This window comes from Sorex araneus, chromosome 1, assembly GCF_027595985.1.
Source record: "Sorex araneus isolate mSorAra2 chromosome 1, mSorAra2.pri, whole genome shotgun sequence".
Classification (NCBI taxonomy): Eukaryota; Metazoa; Chordata; class Mammalia; order Eulipotyphla; family Soricidae; genus Sorex; species Sorex araneus.
Genome location: NC_073302.1, coordinates 417562670 through 417583477, shown reverse-complemented (window position 1 = coordinate 417583477; position 20808 = coordinate 417562670). Strand labels below are relative to the sequence as shown.

The 20808-nt window shown below is 36.4% G+C and overlaps 2 pseudogenes; one reads left to right on the top strand and one right to left on the bottom strand.

Annotated features, from left to right (window-relative positions):
- Window positions 1-4630: 4630 nt before the first annotated feature.
- LOC101555173 (protein SET-like) lies at window positions 4631-9790 on the bottom strand (annotated as a pseudogene).
- Window positions 9791-9944: 154 nt separating this feature from the next.
- LOC101555442 (small ubiquitin-related modifier 2-like) lies at window positions 9945-11709 on the top strand (annotated as a pseudogene).
- The last annotated feature ends 9099 nt before the right edge of the window (window positions 11710-20808 follow it).

The following is a 20808-nucleotide window of genomic DNA, read 5'->3' as shown; positions in this document are numbered from 1 at the left end:
GCCCTGAGATTCTAGAAGCCTTTCTCTACTCATCTTTCCCAATGATGCCACATTGAAGGCTCTTTCAGGGTCAGTGGGATGAGACCCAACTTGTTACTGGTTTTGGCATATGAATACACCATGGGGAGCTTGCCAGGCTCTCCCATGTGGTCAGGAAACTCTCAGTAGCTTGCCAGTTTCTCCCATAGGGAAAAGTAGCTATAAGATACCGGGAGCTTGCTTTTAAGTCTCTGGATGTTGGCCTTGATGGGATTCCACGGTGCCGGGGACAGTCCCCGGCAGGATGCACTGAAACTTCTCAAAGAAGAGCAAACCGGTCATCCATGAGAATCTGAGGGAATGAGATACTGGACAAAATGCTTATATAAAATACATTTCATATCATACTGGAACTCTAATTTTTGAATATTTAAAAAAATAGGTTTTTTTTTTTTTGGTTTTTGGGTCACACCTGGCGATGCACAGGGGTTACTCCTGGCTCTGCACTCAGGAATTACTCCTGGTGGTGCCCAGGGGACCATATGGGATGCTGGGATTTGAACCCGGGTCGGCCGCGTGCAAGGCAAATGCCCTACCAACTATGCTATCACTCCAGCCCCTAAAAAAATAGTTTTTATTTGAATATATTTTAATATAATTTGGGGATAATAAGTAACACTTAAGATGTTAAAATGCAAATTACTTTTTGAAAATATATATTAATGACAAATTTGCAACAAACTGTGTGTATAATAGTTTTAACTATGCGTGCTCTTATATTATGCATATGTGAGTGACTTTAAATATTACAACATTTGAGATGATATCTGAAAAGCGAAGTTCACAATTATTTTAGGATTATTATAAAAAAGCAGTTTTTAACTTGTCTAATTGTATTTAATTTTAAAAAGTACTTTATATAGACTACCAGAGATCTGCTAATTCATAAAAAATAAGGTCTCTTATTTCATCTTGTTAAAAAATAACTTTTGAAGCTATTTGCAATGCTAATTGCTCATTGTTCTCTTGTCTAAGGGAGAATAACATAAAATCAGTGATGTGTTTGTTTAAGTTTCTAAAGCCTAATGTGAGGAAATAAAATCAACTTAGCATGGAAAGTTTTTGTTTTCTATCAAGAAGTTCTTATTTTTAAACTTATTTGCCTATAAAAAGAAAATATAGTTTATAGGAAAGAAAACAGTTGAAAATATAAATTATGGGAAAGAGTCACAATAACCCTGTACTAGTTAATGTAAAGATATTCTAAATAAAAAACTGAGTTTTCAAATATTAGTGTCTAAATTCTTACCGATTATGCAAATACTGAATTATAAAGGTAGAAAAGAAATAAATCCATGAGAAATATAGATAAAAGGGTTTTAGGGAGGCTTTTTGTTGTATTCTTTGCTCTTTGGGTCACACCTGGTGATGCACAAGGGTTACTGCTGGCTCTGCACTCAGGAATTACCCCTGGCAGTGCTCAGAGGTCTATGAGATGCTGGGAATCAAAACCTGCCTTGGCCGCGTGCAAGGCAAATACCCTACCTGCTGTGTTATCACTCCAACCCCTAGATAAAAGTTTTTATAAACTGAAGAACTATCATTCCGGGCCAGAGATATAGTTCTAATGATAGAACACAATCTATGCCTGTGCAAGGTCCTGGGTTTTATATGATACCACATGCCCTCATTCTCCCTTCCCCTTGCTAGCAATATTGAATGTGGTCTGCACAACTATAAAGAATAAATTAATAACAATTAGTATTCCTCCACAATGCTTAATGATTAATGGTATTGATCATCTCTATTCAGGTGTTATAAGTCAACTGTTTACTTTAAAATACCCTTGCTTTTAGGAAAAGAGAACTCAGCACACTATATTTGAATACATATTTAGAAGTATGAAATAGAACTTCTCAGAGTGTTTCCTTGAAAAATCTGTGCAGTAGGTATAAAAAGAGACACTAAAATATTCCAATTATTCTATTACTTCTAATGTGAAAAAAAATTAACAGCCAGCAGATTTCACTCAATCTAAGGGTCAGAGGGATAGGGAGTAAAGTTCATGACCTGTCCTGCTTTTATCCCAGGCACTGCATAAACACAGATAAAGAATTAAGCCTTGAACATTGTTAGGTGTGGTCTTAAAACCAAAGCAGGTAATCAGAAAAGATTCTCAAAATAGAAGAACAGTTTGATATTTTCTAAGCAAATACATAACACAAAAGTATCTGTAATACACAGTTCTAACCGAAGCACACAGTATAATATGGTGATAACATTATTTTGGATAAAAAAAATTATTTTGACAAATTCTTTATTTTTTCTTCTATTTCCTCAAGGATGATAAATGCACATTTCAGGATTAAATAATAACTTTTAAATGCAATTAATGCTTCACAAAAATGATTTTATTTAAATAAGAAATATATTGAGTGCCTAAGCATATGCCAGTCTCTTTAAGATTAACCTAAAGCTAGAATGCCTGAATTTGAAATTATTTGTTTAGATACAGACTCCCCAATCCAAATATCACAACTTAGTAAATACATGATCTAGTTAATTCTGTGATGGCATACTATGACAATAATTGACTCCAAAGTAAAGTACATTACAATGCAATCTTTATCTTACTTAATTGCAATGAAAGGTATAATAAATATATGCATAAATATATTTGTATATTATAAAAATGAACAAAATTCACTATCAGACAATGAGGACCACCTCAAAAAACTATATAAAGAGAAAAAAAAAGGGAACAAGAAAGAGGAAGGGAAGAAGGAAGGATAAAAGGAAGGGAAGAAAAAAAGATGCTGTATAAAAGTAATAAATAACTCTAGATCCAAAGCAGCATTTTTGAGAACCAAATGAAATTCAGATCACTTCATGAGCCATCAAATTCTTAAATGCTCAATGCAGTGACTTGCATTGTTTTCTGGCCAGCTTTTCTCAGTACCTTTTCCTGATGCCAAAGGAACTGTTAGCTTTACCTAAAAGTGCTCATTTGCTACCCAGTGATGACAATTACTTGTCTCCTCCTTTTTCATAGACTCTTAATCTCCAAACTACAAATGCTGTCAACAAAATTTATAAATATTCTCATCTGAGGCAAGGACATGAGATCTGAACAATATGTCAAGCTGTGAGTATGCCAACAAACCAAGCCTGTGTCAAGGAAAGTAAATAATGTCGGAAAGAACCCAACAGGAAACACAGTCAAATTCTGACTGCCAAGCAATGTTGCCAGAGCAAATGCAAGGAGCCAGGCTCCAGGGATCAGGTTAGAATTAAATGTTTAACCCACAAAGTTGGAAGAGCTCACTGGGACTCCGGCTAGAATTCCAGTGACCTAGAGGGATCCCTGCAGACTGAAACAGCTGTTGCTATACCTGATGCCAGCAACATAGTCTGAAGTCACTTCTATTTCCTCGGTTTCTAATTAGAGCTAGGGAACACATTTCCCCCCATGTTCTACCAAGCTGGACTTATATTAGGTGGCTTCTTCCTTTCCTAAACTGTCATCATAAATATGCTTCAGAATTTCACAATATGATACTGTTTACAATCAACCTAAATCTATCTCCCTCCTGGGAAAGAGTTGATTTCAGTATTTTCCAGGCTCTCTTCTCCTCATAACAGTGTGCTGGGCACAAAACCATTTCCAGACCCAGTCTCCTTTGCTTGCATGAAGAAAGGTCATTTAATTATGTCACATGATCTAGTCATGAGACGTTTCCGAAGAATATAAAATGTGTATCCTTATAATCCCTTTCTTTTATTTTTCGTGTGTGTACACATTTAGTTTTATTGGAACAAAGCAACTTGTACACTTTTTAGCATTTAAAACTGAGCATCTTTCCTTTCCAGTGAAACAAATAAGAGATTTAAAAATAAAACAGGAACAAAATTACAATATAGAATGTCAATTCCAAATAAGATCCCATAGGTTCTGCTGATTCTCCCTTGGAGTGGCAGGGCTCAAGTCATCATTAGGACAAAATTTTATTTTAAAAGTGTCCTCTTAAACTGCAAGGATGCCCTTTAAACATCACAATTAAACATCCCAAAGGAGAAGCCATGTTGTCAAATGCCTACTTAACTCACACAAACATCTCAAACCCACCCTTTCACTGACCTTCTATAACCCCATTTTTTTCAAAGATTTGTTGCTTTATTTTTTTTTAAACAAGAGAAAGTTGCAGATACGTGTTGGGAAATGCTAACTGGCCATATTTACAGAGAGACAGTGTCATCTCTGAGCCCAATATATAGAGAAAGGAGGAAAAAAGCTAGGATTCTATGCACTACTATACAGGGGGCTGCCCCCTCCAGCTTCGAGCAGAGCTTTTTTTCTCCACAGCACACAGTGGGGTAAAATAAAGCCTGTGTTGAGCTGAAAAGTATAAAAATTAATTTGGAACCGAAATCAGTAGTCTTTCCCCACTGAATTTCTGTTCAAGACATTTCCCAAAATTAAGTTGAGAACTATGGTGTAAAGGAGAGAAAAGAGACCACAAAAACAGGGTGACTGAGCAGAGGGAGGGGTGAAGGGAGGGGGTTGAAGGGGGGAGATAAAAGTAAAAAGTCTGCAACTTGCTCCCAGGGACTGGAGAAAATTTAAAAAGATTGGAATCCAGTCAGAGTTCCATTAGTCATCTTCTCCTTCATCCTCCTCTCCTTCCTCTCCCTCATCTTCATCTTCATCTTCTTCACCTTCATCTTCATGCCCTTCTTCCATCAATATCTCCCAACCCTTCTTCCTCTTCATCATCGTCATCATCTTCTTCTCCTTCTCTTTCTTAATCACCCATGTCAGGAACCAAGTAGCACTGCAATGAGTTTGGCCAGATGTCATCTTTGATGACCTCCTCAAGTTCATCTGCACCAGCATCCAAATGGTCAGTAAACCAAGTGAAGAAGCTGTTAGGCTCCTCGTGCTGTCTCTTCCTACTGGCTTTATTCTGTGTTTGACTTAAGCGTTTCATCAGGTACTTTCCAGATTTCCATTTGATTTCAGTGCCCTTTGAAGATGGATAACCACTCTCACTCAGATTAAATTCTTCGAAAAGAACTTTATTTTCAAAGTACGGGTTTTAATCAAAATAACAATCTGTTCTGCAACCTGATTAAATGTTTTCAAATTTTATCGCTTCAACTCTTATCAAACAATGGAATGCCTTATCCTCCTCCTCCCTAAGCACTGCAGACACGTGTGGATGGTTGACAAATGTTGTTACCCAAAAGATGGGGATTTCGGCCATCAATTCTGACCTCTTCTGAAAATAAAAATGGTTCGCGGAGTTTGTTATATTTCTGTTCTACTTTCAAAATCTCCTCACTGCTTGGTCTTTAAGTCTGTCTATTTCATTTTATACTTCATCAATATGTTCAATCATTTCCTGCTGCTCTTTTAATCCCTGTGCCCTCCCGAAGAGTCCAAGGCATCCTAAGCCTTGGGGGTTGCAGCGCCCAGGGATCTGATGGAGTTGGGGCAGGTGAGCAGGGACACGTGGGGTGGCAGAGCCATATGCCCCTCTTTTTTTAATTTTTAAAATTTTATTCAATCATCATGAGATAGTTACAAGCTTTCATGTTTGGGTTACAATCTCACAATGATCAAACACCCATACCTCCACCAGTGCACATTCCCCACCACCAATATCCCGGTTATACACCCCCTTTCCCTCCCTCCCCTTTGCCTCTAAGGCAGACAATATATCCCATACTCTCTCTCTACTTTTGGGCATTAGAGCTTGCAACACAGACACTGAGAAGTCATCATGTTTGGTCCATTATCTACTTGTGGCATGCATCTCTCACCCCAACTGGTTCCTCTAGTCATAATTTTCTTAGTGATCCCTTCTCTATTCCATCTGCTTTCTCCCCTCTGCTCATGAAGCAGTCTTCCAGCTATGGGGCATTCCTACTGGCCCTTGTATCTACTGTCCTTGGATGTCAGCCTCATGCTCATGTGATGCTACCCTACACTCCACAAATGAGTGCAGTCCCTCTATGTCTGTTCCTCTCTCTCTCTGACTCATTCCACTTAGCATGATACTCTCCATGTTTATCCATTTAGAAGCAAATTTCATGACTTCATCTCTCCTAACAGCTACATAGTATTCCATTGTGTAGATGTACCAAAGTTTCTTTAACCAATCGTGTTTTAGGGCACTCGGGTTGTTTCCATATTTTGGCTATTGTGAACAGTGCTGCAATGAATATATAGATACATATATCATTTCTACTGTGCTCTTTTACATCCTCGGGATATATTTCCAGAAGTGGTATTGCAGGGTCATATGGAGGCTCAATTTTAAGTTTTTGAAGGACTGTCCATATTGTTTTCCAGAAAGGCTGGACCAGTCTACATTCCCACCAACAGTGAAGGAGCGTCCCTTTTCCCCACATCCATGACAGCACTGGTTGCTTTTGTTCTTTTGAATGTGTGCCAGTCTCTGTGGTGTGAGATGATATCTCATTGTTATTTTGATTTGCATGTCCCTGATGACTAGTGATGTGGAACATTTTTTCATGTGCCTTTGGGCCATTTGTATTTCTTTTTTCAGGAAACTTCTGTTCATTTCTTCTCCCCATTTTTTGATGGGGTTGGAGGTTTTTATCTTGTACAATTCTACAAGTATCTTACATAGCCTGGATATTAATCCCTTATCAGATGGGTATTGGGTAAATATCCTTTTCCATTCTGTAGGCTCTTTCTGTATTTTGAAGTGCAGAAGCTTCTTAGTTTGATGTACTCCCATTTGTTTATGTTTGCTTCCACTTGCATGGCCAGTGCTATTTTGTCCTTAAAGATGCTTTTAGCTTCGATGCCATGGAGAGTTCTGCCTATATTTTCTTCTATGAACCTTAAGATTCATGTCTGATATTGAGGTTTTTAATTCACTTTGATCTGACTTTTGTGCCTGGCATTAGACAGAGGTCAGAATTCATTATTTTGTAGGTAGCTATCCAGTATTCTCAGCACCACTTGATGAAGAGGCTTTCCTTGTTCCACTTTGCATTTCTTGCTCCTTTGTCAAAGATTAAGTGGCCATATATTTGGCAGTCTGAGACAGGATATTCAACTCTGTCCCATTGGTCTGCAGTTCTGTTTTTATCCCAATACCATGCTGTTTTAATTACTACTGCTTTGTAGTAGAGTTTGAAGTTGGGGAAGGTGATGCCACCCATCTTCTTTTTTCCAAGGATTGCTTTAGATATTCGTGGGGGGTTATTGTTCCATATAAATTTCAGGAGTGTTTTGTCTATTTCTTTGAAAAATGTCATGGGTATCCTGATAGGGACCGCATTAAATTTGTATAGTGCTTTGGGCAGTATTGCCATTTTGATAATGTTAATTCTCCCTATCCATGAGCAGGGGATGTGTCTCCATTTCCTAGTGCCCTCCTTCATTTCTTGAAGTAGTGTTTTGTAATATTCCTTGTATAGTTCCTTCACCTCTTTGGTTAAGCTGATTCCAAGCTACTTGATCTTCTGAGGTACTATTGTGAAGGGGATTTTTTTTAATGTCTCTTTCTTCTCTTTTATTATTTGTATATAAGAAAGCCATGGACTTTTGGGTGTTGATTTTGTAGCCTCCCAATTTACTACATCGACTTATTGTTTCTAGGAGCTTTTTTGTAGAGTCTTTAGGGTTTTCCAAGTATAGTATCATATCATTTGCAAATAGTGATAACTTGATCTCTTCCTTTTCTATCTGTATGCTCTTGATATCTTTTTCTTGTTTTAGTGCTATGGCCAGGACTTCCAGTACTATATTGTATAGGAGTGGTGAAAGCGGGCAACCTTGCTTGTGCCCGATCTTAGAGGGAAGGCTTTCAGGTTTTCCCCATTGAGAATGATACTTGCCATGAGCTTTTGATATATGGCTTTGACTATATTCAGGAAAGTTCCTTCAATGCCCATTCTGCTGAGAGTTTCATCATAAACAGATGCTGAATCTTGTCAAATGCTTTCTCTGCATCTATTGATATTATCATACGGTTTTTATTATTTCTTTTATTAATATGATGAATTATGTTGATTGACTTGCAAATATTAAACCATCCTTGCATCCCTGGGATGAATCCTACTTGGTGATGGTGTATAATCTTTTTGATGATATGTTGGATTCTATTTGCTAATATTTTGTTAAGGATCTTTGCATCTGTGTTTATCAGGGATATCAAACCATAATTCTCTTTCTTTGTGATATCTTTGTCTGTTTTTGGTATCAGGGTGATATTTGCTTCATAGAAACTGTTTGGAAATGTTTTTGATACTTCAATTTCCTGGAAAAGCTTAAAGAGGATTGGGAGTAAGTCCTCTTTAAAGGTTTGGAAGAATTCACTAATAAATCCATCTGGGCCAGGACTTTTGTGCTTGGGGAATTTTTATTACCATTTCAATTTCTTTGATGGTGATAGATCTGTTCAGGTATTCCAGGTCTTCTTGGTTCAGCCAGGGGAGCCTATAGGAGTCTAGGAATTTATCCATTTCCTTGAGGTTTTCATGTCTCATGGCATAAAGATTCTCAAAGTAATCTCTGAGGATCCTTTGAATTTTTGTAATTTCTGTTGTAATGTCCCCCCCTTTTGATTTCTAATTTGGTTTATTAAGGTTTTCTCTCTCCCTTTTTTTGTGAATATTGTTACAGGTTTATCAATCTTGTTTATTCTCTCAAAGAACCAGCTCTTGGTTTCATTGATCTTTCGGATTGTTTTTTTGGTGGCCATCTCATTAATTTCTGCTCTTAATTTTTATTATTTCCTTCCTCATGTTCGGATTGGGCTCCTTCTGTTGGTCATTCTCCAAGCTCTTAAGCTGTGAGGTTAGGTTACTTATGTGGGCTCACTCCTCCTTCCTGAGGAATGCTTGTAGAGCTATGAACTTTTCTCTCAACACAGCTTTTGCTGTGTCCCATAGGTTTTGGTAACTTGTGTCCTTATTGTCATTCATTTCCAGGAATCTTTTGATTTCCTCTTTGATTTCCTTTCTAAGCCAATAGTGAGCTATTTAATTTCCAGGTGTTTGATTTCATTTTCTTTTTGTGTGTGAATTTTTTCTAATTTCAGTGCATTCTGGTCTAAGAAGGTTGTTGATACAATCTCTATCTTCTTAATTTTATGGAGGTATGTTTTGTGGCTCAGCATGTGGTCTATCTTGGAGAATATTCCATGCACACTTGAGAAGAATGTATATTAAGCTTTTCAAGGATGAATTGTCCTGTATATATCTATTAAGTCCTTTTCTTCCATTTCTTCCCTCAGATTCTGTATATCCTTGGTAAGCTTGAGTCTGGTGGACCTATCAAGAGGTGATAAAGTGGTGTTGAAGTCTCCCACTAGTATTGTGTTGCTAGTGATGTCTTTATTCAAGTCTATGAGTAGTTGTTTTAAGTACTTTGCTGGTCCTTCATTAGGTGGTATGCTCCTCTTATAATCCCTTTCATTTTCTAAATTTCATCTCTCTGTGTATTCCATCTACATTCTTTCCCTTTTCTGTAAATAGGAAAGTCTCTTAAAAATAAAAAATGAATAAACGGTTAGAGAGACAGTACGAAGGTCCAGGCACTCTCATTGCAGGGAGACAATCCCAGTTTTGACCCTGGCACTGCATATATTCACTAAATACTACCAGGGGTTACTCTTAACCAGTCAGGATTGACTCTTGAGAATTACCTGGTGTGGTTTCAGTTCTTCCCGAACCTTTTTTGGTATGTGTATAAACACAAAGTTGTGTAATGTGCAGCAGTTTTTAAAGCACTATCAAATTATCAACTCACTTTTGCTTTAAATTCCAGCATGCTCTAAATTAGAGTGGTTATTATTCTCATGGATAGGATTAAAAGAGACTCAAACAATACCAGATTCTCTAGGGTGCCCAAGTAACAAAAGAGAAGAAATTCTGTCCTACTAAAGCTGGTATTTTCACATGATTCTATTTTTTGTTTCCCCTTAATGCCGGTTACTTTGCATAGTTAAAATATTGCCAACTCAAAATATAAGTTAAAAGTCTCTGCACCTCACGGTAACACTTAATTTATATATGATCTTATAATAGCTAATCAATAGCCTCCTAAAAAGTTACTGAATTATCATTGACAATTAATTGACATTAACCCATCCCTTAAAATTAATAAACATAAACTTTAAGTTCAAGTTACTTAAGATTTGGAGAAGAAATCACATTATCAGTGTCAGAGAAAGAGGCCATTTATTTCTCCTGATAAAGAACAGAAAATTTAAACATATCATTGATGTCTGATTCTTTTTTTTTTAATTTTTATTTTTTTTTCTTTTTTTTTTATTTATTCTTTTTTTTTTTTACTTTTTTTATTTTTTATTTTTTTCACATTACTTTTTTTTTTTTTTAATTAGAGAATCACCGTGAGGGTACAGTTACAGATTTATACACTTTTGTGCTTATACTTCCCTCATACAAAGTTTGGGAACCCATCCCTTCACCAGTGCCCATTCTCCACCACCCGTAAACCCAGTGTCCCTCCCACCCTCCCCAATCCCATCTCCCCCCCACCCCACCCTGCCACTGTGGCAAGGCATTCCCTTCTGTTTTCTCTCTCTAATTAGCTGTTGTGGTTTGCAATAAAGGTGTTGAGTGGCCGCTGTGCTCAGTCTCTAGCCCTCATTCAGCCCGAAACTCCCTTCCCCCACATGGCCTTCGACTACAATTTTATCACCATGTGGAAAGTTACAGAGTTCTCAGGTTTATGTCTCATTTATACCGTATTCAAACACCATCCCTTCACCAGTGCCCATATTCCACCACCAAAATCCCCGGTATACCCCCCGCCCCCCACCCCAACTGTATAACTGATGAACCTCACTTTATTTTCTCTTCACCTTGATTACGTTCCATATTTCAACACAAAACTCACTATTGTTGTGGGAGTTATATCTCCAAACAAGATAACCCTAATAAGGAGGCATTTGATAATTAGTTTTCCATTCAAAGATTGTATGTTTTCAGGTTTTAGAAAAGGTCGCGCAGCCGCATTAGCGGCTGCGCGGCTCGGATCTGTCCCAGTCCCGAATCCTGGAGCCGTGTTAGTTGCTGCTCAGTGTCGCCAGGGTTCCATCTGGAGAAGGTGTGCTGGCGGCACCTCTTCCCTCCGGCCCCCCAGTGTTGCTGGCCCCGATTCGGGTCCGGAGCATTGTCCGGGCCGCGTTGCTCACCAGAATGCCTGCCGCTTCTCTGATGTCTGATTCTTGATGTCTATAAACCTAAACAAAGAGGCTCCTGGTGCTGTTTGTGTGCGCGTTTGATGAGGATCTGGTGCCTCTTTTGTTAAGTGGTCGCTTAGGAGATTTCCGGCGTTTGCCACGGCCGGGAAAAAGACAAAGGAAGGCGTCAAGACCAAGAACAATGATCATATTAATTTGAAGGTGGTGGGTCAGGATGGTTCTGCGTTGCAGTTTAAGATTAAGAGGCATACACCACTGAGTAAACTAATGAAAGCCCGATTGTGAACAACAGGGTTTGTCCATGAGGCAGATCAGATTCCGATTTGACGGGCAGCCAATCCACGAAACAGACACACCTGCACAGATGGAGATGGAGGACGAAGATACAATCGATGTGTTCCAGCAGCAGACAGGAGGTGTCTACTCACGGAGCCCAGTACTCTCCTCCAGAACTCAGCTCCTCCAGACCAAGAAAACATGCGCAATTCGAAAATCGCAATTTGATTCCACCACATCCTGACTACTACAGTATAGTTTTCTCTATTCTTTCATTCTCCCCTTCCCCATTCCTTTATTGTACATAAAGTAATTGGTTGTATGTGCACAACCGTTGCATTTTTTTAACTAAATTACCAATGGTATGTTTTGATTGACATCAGATGGAGATGGAATGGGAAAAAAATACTGGTTCTGTGAAAATACCCCCTTTCTCCATTAGTGGCATGCTCATTCAGCTCTTATCTTTATATTCCAGCAAGTTGTTTTGCTCTGAATGTTTAACAAAAAAAAAAAACAAAACATAAAAATTCTTGCATACGTTGTTTGATTGGAGAATTTTAATGTTCTTCATTTATCATTGTAAAACCAAGGACAATTTTATAACTTTTTTGTACGTAGCTGTTACATGTAGGGAGATCTGTCTTTAAGTAGGGATAAATTACTCTAAAAGAAATGAATCCTAGATAGTTTTCCCTTCAAGTCAAGCGTATTGTTGTTTAAATAAACTTCTTGTTTAATAAAAAAAACTAAACAAAGAAATGCCAAAAATAGGGTATATTTGGTTCATTGGAAAGCTACCAAGAGTATCGTACTCTCAGTATGGGCAGAGCCTGGCAAGCTACCCTTGGCGTATTTGATATGCCAAAAACAGTAACGATAGGTCTCATTCCCCTGACCCTGAAATATCCTCCAATCGTTGGGAAAGACGAGTAAGGAGAGGCTGCTAAAATCTCAGGGCTGAGAAGAATAGAGACATTACTGGAGCCCATTTGAGTATATCGGCAAACAATGGGATGACAGTGATACAGTTATTTGGTTCATTTATTGAGCAAATATTTGCCAAACACTTGCTAGGTGTACACAGACTCAAGATTCATTTCTATTTTGCTAATAGGTTCTACATAGTGTAAGTCCTTGGAGTTAGTGTGAACCACTAAAGCAGCATTAGAACAAGTTACATACCTATTATATGCTAAATACTATGTAGAACACTTTACATGTCTCACTTCATTTTATAGATCAAAAAACTTGAGCACCTAAAGTTAAACATCAAGCCCAAATGTCCCAGTGGGTAAGAGTCAAAATGGATTCAAATGAACTAACACTGAAAATTAAGTATCACAATCTCATGAATCATGCAAAAAAAACTAATTGGCCCAAGTTATTTACTTCTTCAATATTCTTCTTAAGTTTATTTCCTACACACTGATTCTGAAGGATGAAAATATTTTCCAAATAAATGAGGAATAGTTATCAAACAGAAAGAAGAAATAATTCCCAAAGTTTTATATATATGCATATGTATGTATATATATATGACATTTGTCTTTATTGGTATTATTATATCTGAAAGTATAAATCCTAATATAAAATGCTATATTAGAATATAAGATATAAAAATATTTATGTTCTAATATTTTCAGTCTTTACATTAAAAGGAATAATTATAATAAAAGCCTGAGGAAACAGAAGGGAAAGCAGCATAAGAATTTGAGATAAGTTAGAAGGGACAGTCATCAGTACCATCCCTAGGAGTCCCATACCTCATTATCACAACAAAGTATCCTGGTCAAGACAACATCAGTACTTATTTATTTGCCACATGGAAGCCAACAAAAATACAGTCTTTCCCCATTAATCAATAAGAACATCTCACCTATTGTTCAGACAATGAATAATGATTTAGTAACTCTTCCAGCTAGAATATGGTTTTTGAGATGTATTTTGAGAAAAAGAATTTAAAAGGACAATCACATTATTATTTTGACCAAAACTCCAGATGGAGTTACATTTTCCCATTACAAGTAAATACAAGCGATTTTTCCTGCAGAAAACAAATAGAAACTTTGTGCCTGTATCATGGCCTTTGGTTATTAATATCCTAATGACAACTTTTGCTTGTCAGCAAAGCAACCCAAAACTACATTGACTTTTTAAAATTTTTCATTTGCTTCTAAATGTATATTAAGTTAACCAAAACTTCAGACCTAGGAGGCTCCTGATGGCTCTTTCTTCTGTTTATGTGTTTATGCAAAAAACACAACCACACACAGGGAAATTACCTTTGAAAGAGACCCAGACACTAGCTGAGCAATTCCTACATATAAGGTAAATAAAAATTATTTACAAAGACACAAATGGGAAAGTTAAGACTTAAATTTGCCATAATCCCCAACCTGGGCACAAGGACATACACTCAGAAGAGACCCTTGAATGTCTATATTTTTCCTGAGGAGTGAATGGAATAGGTTCCAAAATAGTGCCCCAACTTTGAAGATGGTACTGGAAGGTCTGGAAGAGAACTAAAGCACTAATGCATAGGGCTGCATGCTGGAAGTCCAGGTTCAATTCTGGGTACCACATGGTCTCTTAATCACCCTTAGGCACCTGAGCAACTCACTGGGAGTACACCCTGATCAACTGTCCATTGTGGTCTCTAAACCAAAAACAAGACCCAGAAAAACAGACCTGTACTGAAAGGATATGTTCCAACACCTGGCACCAAATTTCAGCACTTTAAAGTCAGAACATCACAAGACCAACAGTCATTACATTATGACAAAAGGGACACTTCATCAAAGAATGTAATCAATAATTGTGAATATTTCTATACCAAAAATAGAAGCACCTAACTATATAGAGTATGTAAATATATAAAGCAAACATCATAGAATCCAAAGGAGAAGTATGATATATTAAACTATATTTAATATATAATGAGAGAACTTCAATATGAATGGATTGTATATAATAAGACAAAAAGCACTGGAGTTTCACTCCACTTTAGATAACTCTAACAGACCTATATTGAACATTCCATCTAACAGTGCACAGTTAGCACAGTTAAGAGTGCACATTTTTCCTAAGTATACACGCTAAGTTCCCAGGGAAGGATCATATGTTTATCTACAAAAATGTTCTAATAAATTCAAGAAGAGAGCAATCATATTGAACCTATTTTATGACTACAACTAAGTGGCATTACCTCCGATCTAACATCATACTCAGTAGTGAAATTCTACAAGCTTTTCTCTAAACTCAGAGTTGATCCATAACTTCACTTTTATTTAATATAATACTGAAGATATTACAGAACAATTAGGACAGAAATGAAAATAAATGGCATATGAAATAAATGAAATTGTTTCTATTTGTAGTTGATATTATTCATATAAAATCATACTGTATATAGAAATATCTTCCAAAATACTGTGAGAAATAATATATGAATTCACAAAATTTGGAGGATACAAAATGGCTTTTGTTTCTTTACACAATGAAATGTCAGTAAGTGAAATTTGAAAATAACCTCATTTATAATAGCATCATAATTATTAAATGCTTAAGAATAATTAAGCCAAGGAGCCGAAAGTTCTGTGCACTAAAAATCATTAAGACATAGTTGATGGACTGGAGCAATAGCACAGCATGTAAGGCATTTGCCTTGCACGAGGCTGACCCATGTTCGGTTCCTAGCATTCTATACGGTTCCTTGAGCACTGCCAGGAGTAAGTCCTGAGTGCCAAGCCAGGAGCGAGCCCTGTGCATTGTCAAGTGTGACACAAAAAGCAAAAACAAAACCAAAAAAAGACATAGTTGAAAAAGTTATATGAAGAAAGGTCATATATAGTTGGAAAAGTAGTATGTCTTCAACAATTAGAATAACTATTATTATTAAATATGAAAAAAACCTTGGGAGATAATTCACGGGTGCATTCCATGAGATCAGAAGAAAATTGTTTACTAATTTAGTTTTTCTTTTCAGAGATTACCAAAAACTAATTCCAGGAAATTAATGATGTGTCTATTTAAGGAAAAAGGAATATATAGTATAAGTTTCCAACTTTTTTACTCTAATTTATTAAGAGTAATTTTATATCATGTTTTTGATATATAATTTTGCTATTATATATCAAGCTTATGAATAAGTTTTAGGTCAATTTCATGTGAAATTGTTGCATAATATTTGTTTTTAATGCTGTTCTCAAAATATAGTAATTTATTTGTTCTGTGTTATCTCAAGTCTGACCATGAACCAAAGATAATTACTTTTATTTTTCAAATTAAGTTCAGTTCTAAAAGAAGAATTGTCTTCCTAAAGCAAAAGAATTTTTAGAGCAACACTTACCCTTCTGGCTATGAAAATTATCCTCTATAAACAAACTTGACAAATAAATATGGTCTCTAAGCTACCTACTTCCCTGTCCATCTGTTTGTATGGCATGATGCCCATTCAAAGGGCACTGTCAAATTATTTTGAAAAATGTAAAAGTCAAGAGAAGGTGAGATTAATCACCTCTGCTAGAGCAATACTAGCACTTCTTAGACCTGCATATTTGTTTTTGATTTTGGTTTTGTTTGGTTTTATTTTTGCTTTTGCATTCCCTTTGCTAGGAGAGGACAGGGCATGCTAAATGAATCCTCAAATAACATCAGGAAAAGGAAGATTCAGAACCAAAAAAAAAAAACCCACCCCACTTAATCTCATTAAAACTGGCAATGTGTGAAATTGCTAGCACCATTTTGTCAATAAGAAGGTCATTTTCAGCAGCATCATCCACATCTACTAACTAATTCTCCATATCAAAAAGAAGAAACTTGAAAAAAGAAATAAATGAGAATGAGATGAAGAGAGCCCAAGCCTAGCTTCACAAAACATTTTGCAATTAGAGATTAGGCAATTGAAAAACATAATACTAATGTGCCTTTAAAGATAAAGCCATCAACCAGCAGGTCTTTCATTCAAATGAAATTCCATGAAAGACATCACCACTGAACACAGTAAGTTAAAGTGTTCTCAACTACAGGTATTACATAACATAAAGCAGGTAGCCCAGGGGAAAAGGCACTCATCTTGCCTAGGACCATACTATTTGGTTCCCAGTTTGATTCCCAGCACTGCATACAGACCCTTAAGCACTTCCTGGTGATTTTGTGAGCACAAAGCCAAAACCAATAAATAAAAATAAAATAAAAGACTAAGAAAAGAAGAAGAGAAAGATAAAGAAGGCACTTAAGTACTTGGATAACATGTAAACTATAATCCTTAGTAGGTCAATAAATTTAATTGAAGTTTTCATTTGTACTTTTCTATCCTGTTTATCATTTCTTTTCCTAAAAAAATCATACAAATATGTATGTTGCAAATATATGTTTTTTTTGTTAATTATTCTCAGTACTTATTTCCATATCATGATTGTAGATTTGGCAAATTATTATTGATACTTAGTAAATGCTAGGCAAAGAACCATTGCTGAGAAACACAAATATGGCTGGATACAGAAAGGGGGTTAAGGAATTTGTCCTGAATGTGCCTGACCCTGGATTGAGCCCTGACACTGACATCTGGTCCCTGAGCACCACCAGAAGTCATCCCTGAACACAAAGCTAGGTGTAAGCCCTGAAAATCATCCATCCATATCTGTCCATATCCGTCCATCCATCCATCCAAATCCTTTCATCCATCCATCCATTCATCCATCCATCCATACATCCATACATCCATCCATACATACATATATGCATACATCCATCCTTCCATCCATCCATCCATGCATCCATTTATCCATTTAACATTTCATTAAGATCAGTTCCAAGATTGTGATGTACGTCTTATGAGTAGGAAGTATGTGTAGGCTGGTAAGAATGATATAGTGGACATTTTGTGATTCAAGAAAGTTTGATGAAAAAAGAAAATAACCCACTGAGATACTAATCTTAATGTTTTCCAGAAACCAAAGTATAAATAAAATTGAACTTTCATTTTCTTTTAATTTTACACTGGCTTTTTCCACAGTGTAATTGGAAGGACAACACATAAAGATGCCACTAATATTTATTGCCTTATAGATTTGGCTAAGTAGAGTTTAAGATGGACTTAACTAATGTATTTTGCTGAGTGAAAGGTGGGTAAGTAGGAGGCCTTGAAGACCTCATCATCCATCTCAGGTCAACTGGCCGGTGTTCAAGGTAAGAGTCCATGAATACAGTATTGGTTTTACCCTCGGGTCTAGGGATACATGCATTACCTCGACAATGCTGGGAGTCTCCAGGGCATATCTTCTGGTGTGAGACCACAGTGACAATCAGACCTTGATGGGATATATACTAGGCATGAAAATCCTAACCAATGTTACTACCTCCTGGACCCTTAATGCCTTTTATTTCTAAATGAAGTATGATATATAACCATCAACTGAAAGTAATGTAGGAAACAATGTAGGAACTTTGGAGAGTGGAGGCATGGCATTAAAAAAAAAGTTTTTCAAAGTAAGGCAGTTATTTTACTACAGAAAAATAATGGAACTTAATTAATATAAGTGTAAATCCTGACCATCCACCTTCCTAGTTCTGTGATTTTTTGTGTTAATGATTAGGTACTGGAGAGCTGATCATTACAAGTTTAGGTTTTTGCCAAGTTAATGTAGCATAGAGTTGAAAGAATCTATAAAGGAGCTATAATAACCATTAATAAGGAATCTAAGCTGTATGAAGAGAACAAGACAGGAAACTAATAGGCTTGGTGCATTTTGTACAATACATGCCATGCTCAAATATAATGACACTTACTGAATAGTAATTCAAATGAATTCTTTTGTAGTATGTTTCTGCCTCAAGTACACTATTGGTATTTGAATGCATTGAAAGCAATAAATGATGGTCCTCATTCCCCTGATCCTGAAAGAGACCCCAATATGCCATTAGGCTACACTAGCACATGACAGGGATCGATGGGGACGTTACTGGTGCCCGTTCGAGCAAATTGATGAACAACGGGATGACAGTGATACGGTGACAGTAAAAAGCAATATAAGCATACTCATGGAAAGAATTTAGTTGTCAATTCACACATGCAAACCTCGAGGGCTGTAAAACTATAAAATTATATTAGAGTGAATGTGTATATCTGCATAATATATATGTTTCACCATATATTCCAAACCCAAACCAAAACCCAAGGAGATATTATCCGTACAGAGGTATATTTGCAAAACTTCTTATATCAACAAATTTTGCAGACCATCTTAAGTAATTGTCCCCAAATTAGTTAGAACATAAAATTGATAAAAGGACAATGAAATTCTATGTAGTTGTACCTTACTACACTAAAAGTTTATAAAGCTGCTCCTCCTACCAAATTCTACAAAAGCAGCAACTGTGAAATTAAGGGCCCAAAATTCATATATGATAGAAAATTAGCTCAATGAAAAATTTTAAATTGGAATAATTTTGGCAATGTTCCTTTGCTTTATTATAATGATTTAATAGCCTTGTGGATCATGGGGCCAGAGAGAATGTACAGTGGGTGAGGTGTTTGCCTTCCATTCAGCTGCCCTGAGTATGATCCCTATAATCCCATATGGTCCCAAGAAACTTCCCACACTGATTTCTGAGCACAGAGTGAAGAGGAATCCATGAGCACAGCCTGGGATGGTTCAGAAACAAACAAAAAATAATAATTTTGCACATCATGAATGAAACTTCTCATATATGGGGAGAACACACAGAGTAATATATCATAATCTCTTTAAAGGAATATTCTCCAGGGCTAGAGCAGTAGTACATCAAGTAGGACCTTAGTTCAGTCCCCAATGCTACATATGGTTCCATGAGTTTGGCCAAGAATGAAGCTTAAGTATAGAACAAGGATTCAATCCTGAACAACACTGGTTTTGGCAAAGCAAACAACAAAAGAAAAAATGAATATTCTTCATCGAGATATTATAACTTAATAGAAACTTCACATTAACATAATTCCTTTCTCCAGAAATGTCATTTAATATTCTAATTCTTTTATGGAGTTTCATTCAAGTACTATAAGAAAAACATAGTGTGATGGGGAGAAGTTGCTGATAAATAGCTGAATTAAAAATGAATTAATGAAAGGTAAATAATTATTTTAAATGTAGCTCACCTCAGTTCCTGAAAAAATACAAATTTTCAGGAGTATATCAATATAAATAAAATAATTTAACTAAATAAATACTGCAAATATAGAAATCCTAAACATAACCTTGCTGAAACAAAAACCATACACAGATGATATTTTATTCTAACATATTTTCAAGATACACTTAATTCTTTTTGTATGAGTTGATATATATGATGAAAGGAATAAACAAAAAAGTAAGTTTGATGAAGAAATGCCATTTAAGATTATGTAGAAAGTAAAACTTGATTAAAATAAAAAACCCCATAAAATATCCTAATTGATAGGAAAATGCACATAATAAGTTACAAATAGAACTTACATTAATTCATTACATACCTATGATCATATTACTTCTCTGCTTAAAAATCTTCTATTCCTTTTCAATCCCTTCAAAGGAAAAGTCAACATCCTTTGGTGATAATTGATGTTCTGTATCAACTTGACTAGATCATAGGGTGCCCAGATACATGGCTAAACATTATTTCTGAGTATATCTGCAGGAGTATTGGGAAATGAAATTAGCATTTAATTAATAGGCTCTATAGAGTGGCTGACCTTCCCTAATTCATGAAGTGCTTGAAAAGAACAAAGAGATATATGAAGGAAAAATTTGGCCCTTCCCACTGGATTGCTTGAGCTGGGACAAGCTTTCCTCCTGCCTTTATGTTCCTGGCACACCAGCCTCAGACCTGGATTAGTATCAACTAAACATCTATCCTGGTTCTCAGCATTCAAGGTGAAACAAAGTTATGCCCCTGGTTCCTCTGGGTTGCCAACTTTCATTTGGTTGATAAAGAGGTTTAAGTTCTCATTGTCTGCGCCAATTTCTTAAACTAAATCTACACAGATATATTCTATAAATATATTCTACCTTGCACTTTATTCCTCTGTTCATCCTTTACCAACATCAAATGTTATTAGTCACTCTGCTTCTGCTATATTGGGCTCATTTCTCAATTCTACTCTTACACTGTAACTGTATCACTGTCATCCCATTGCTCATCAATTTGCTTGAGTGGGTACCAGTAATGTCTCCATTGTGAGACTTGTTACTGTTTTTGGCATATCAAATACACCACTGGGAGCTTGCCAGGCTCTGCTGTGCAGGCGGGATACTCTCGGTAGCTTGCAGGGCTCTCTGAGAGAGATGAAGGAATCAAACCCAGGTCCCCCACATGCAAGGCAAAT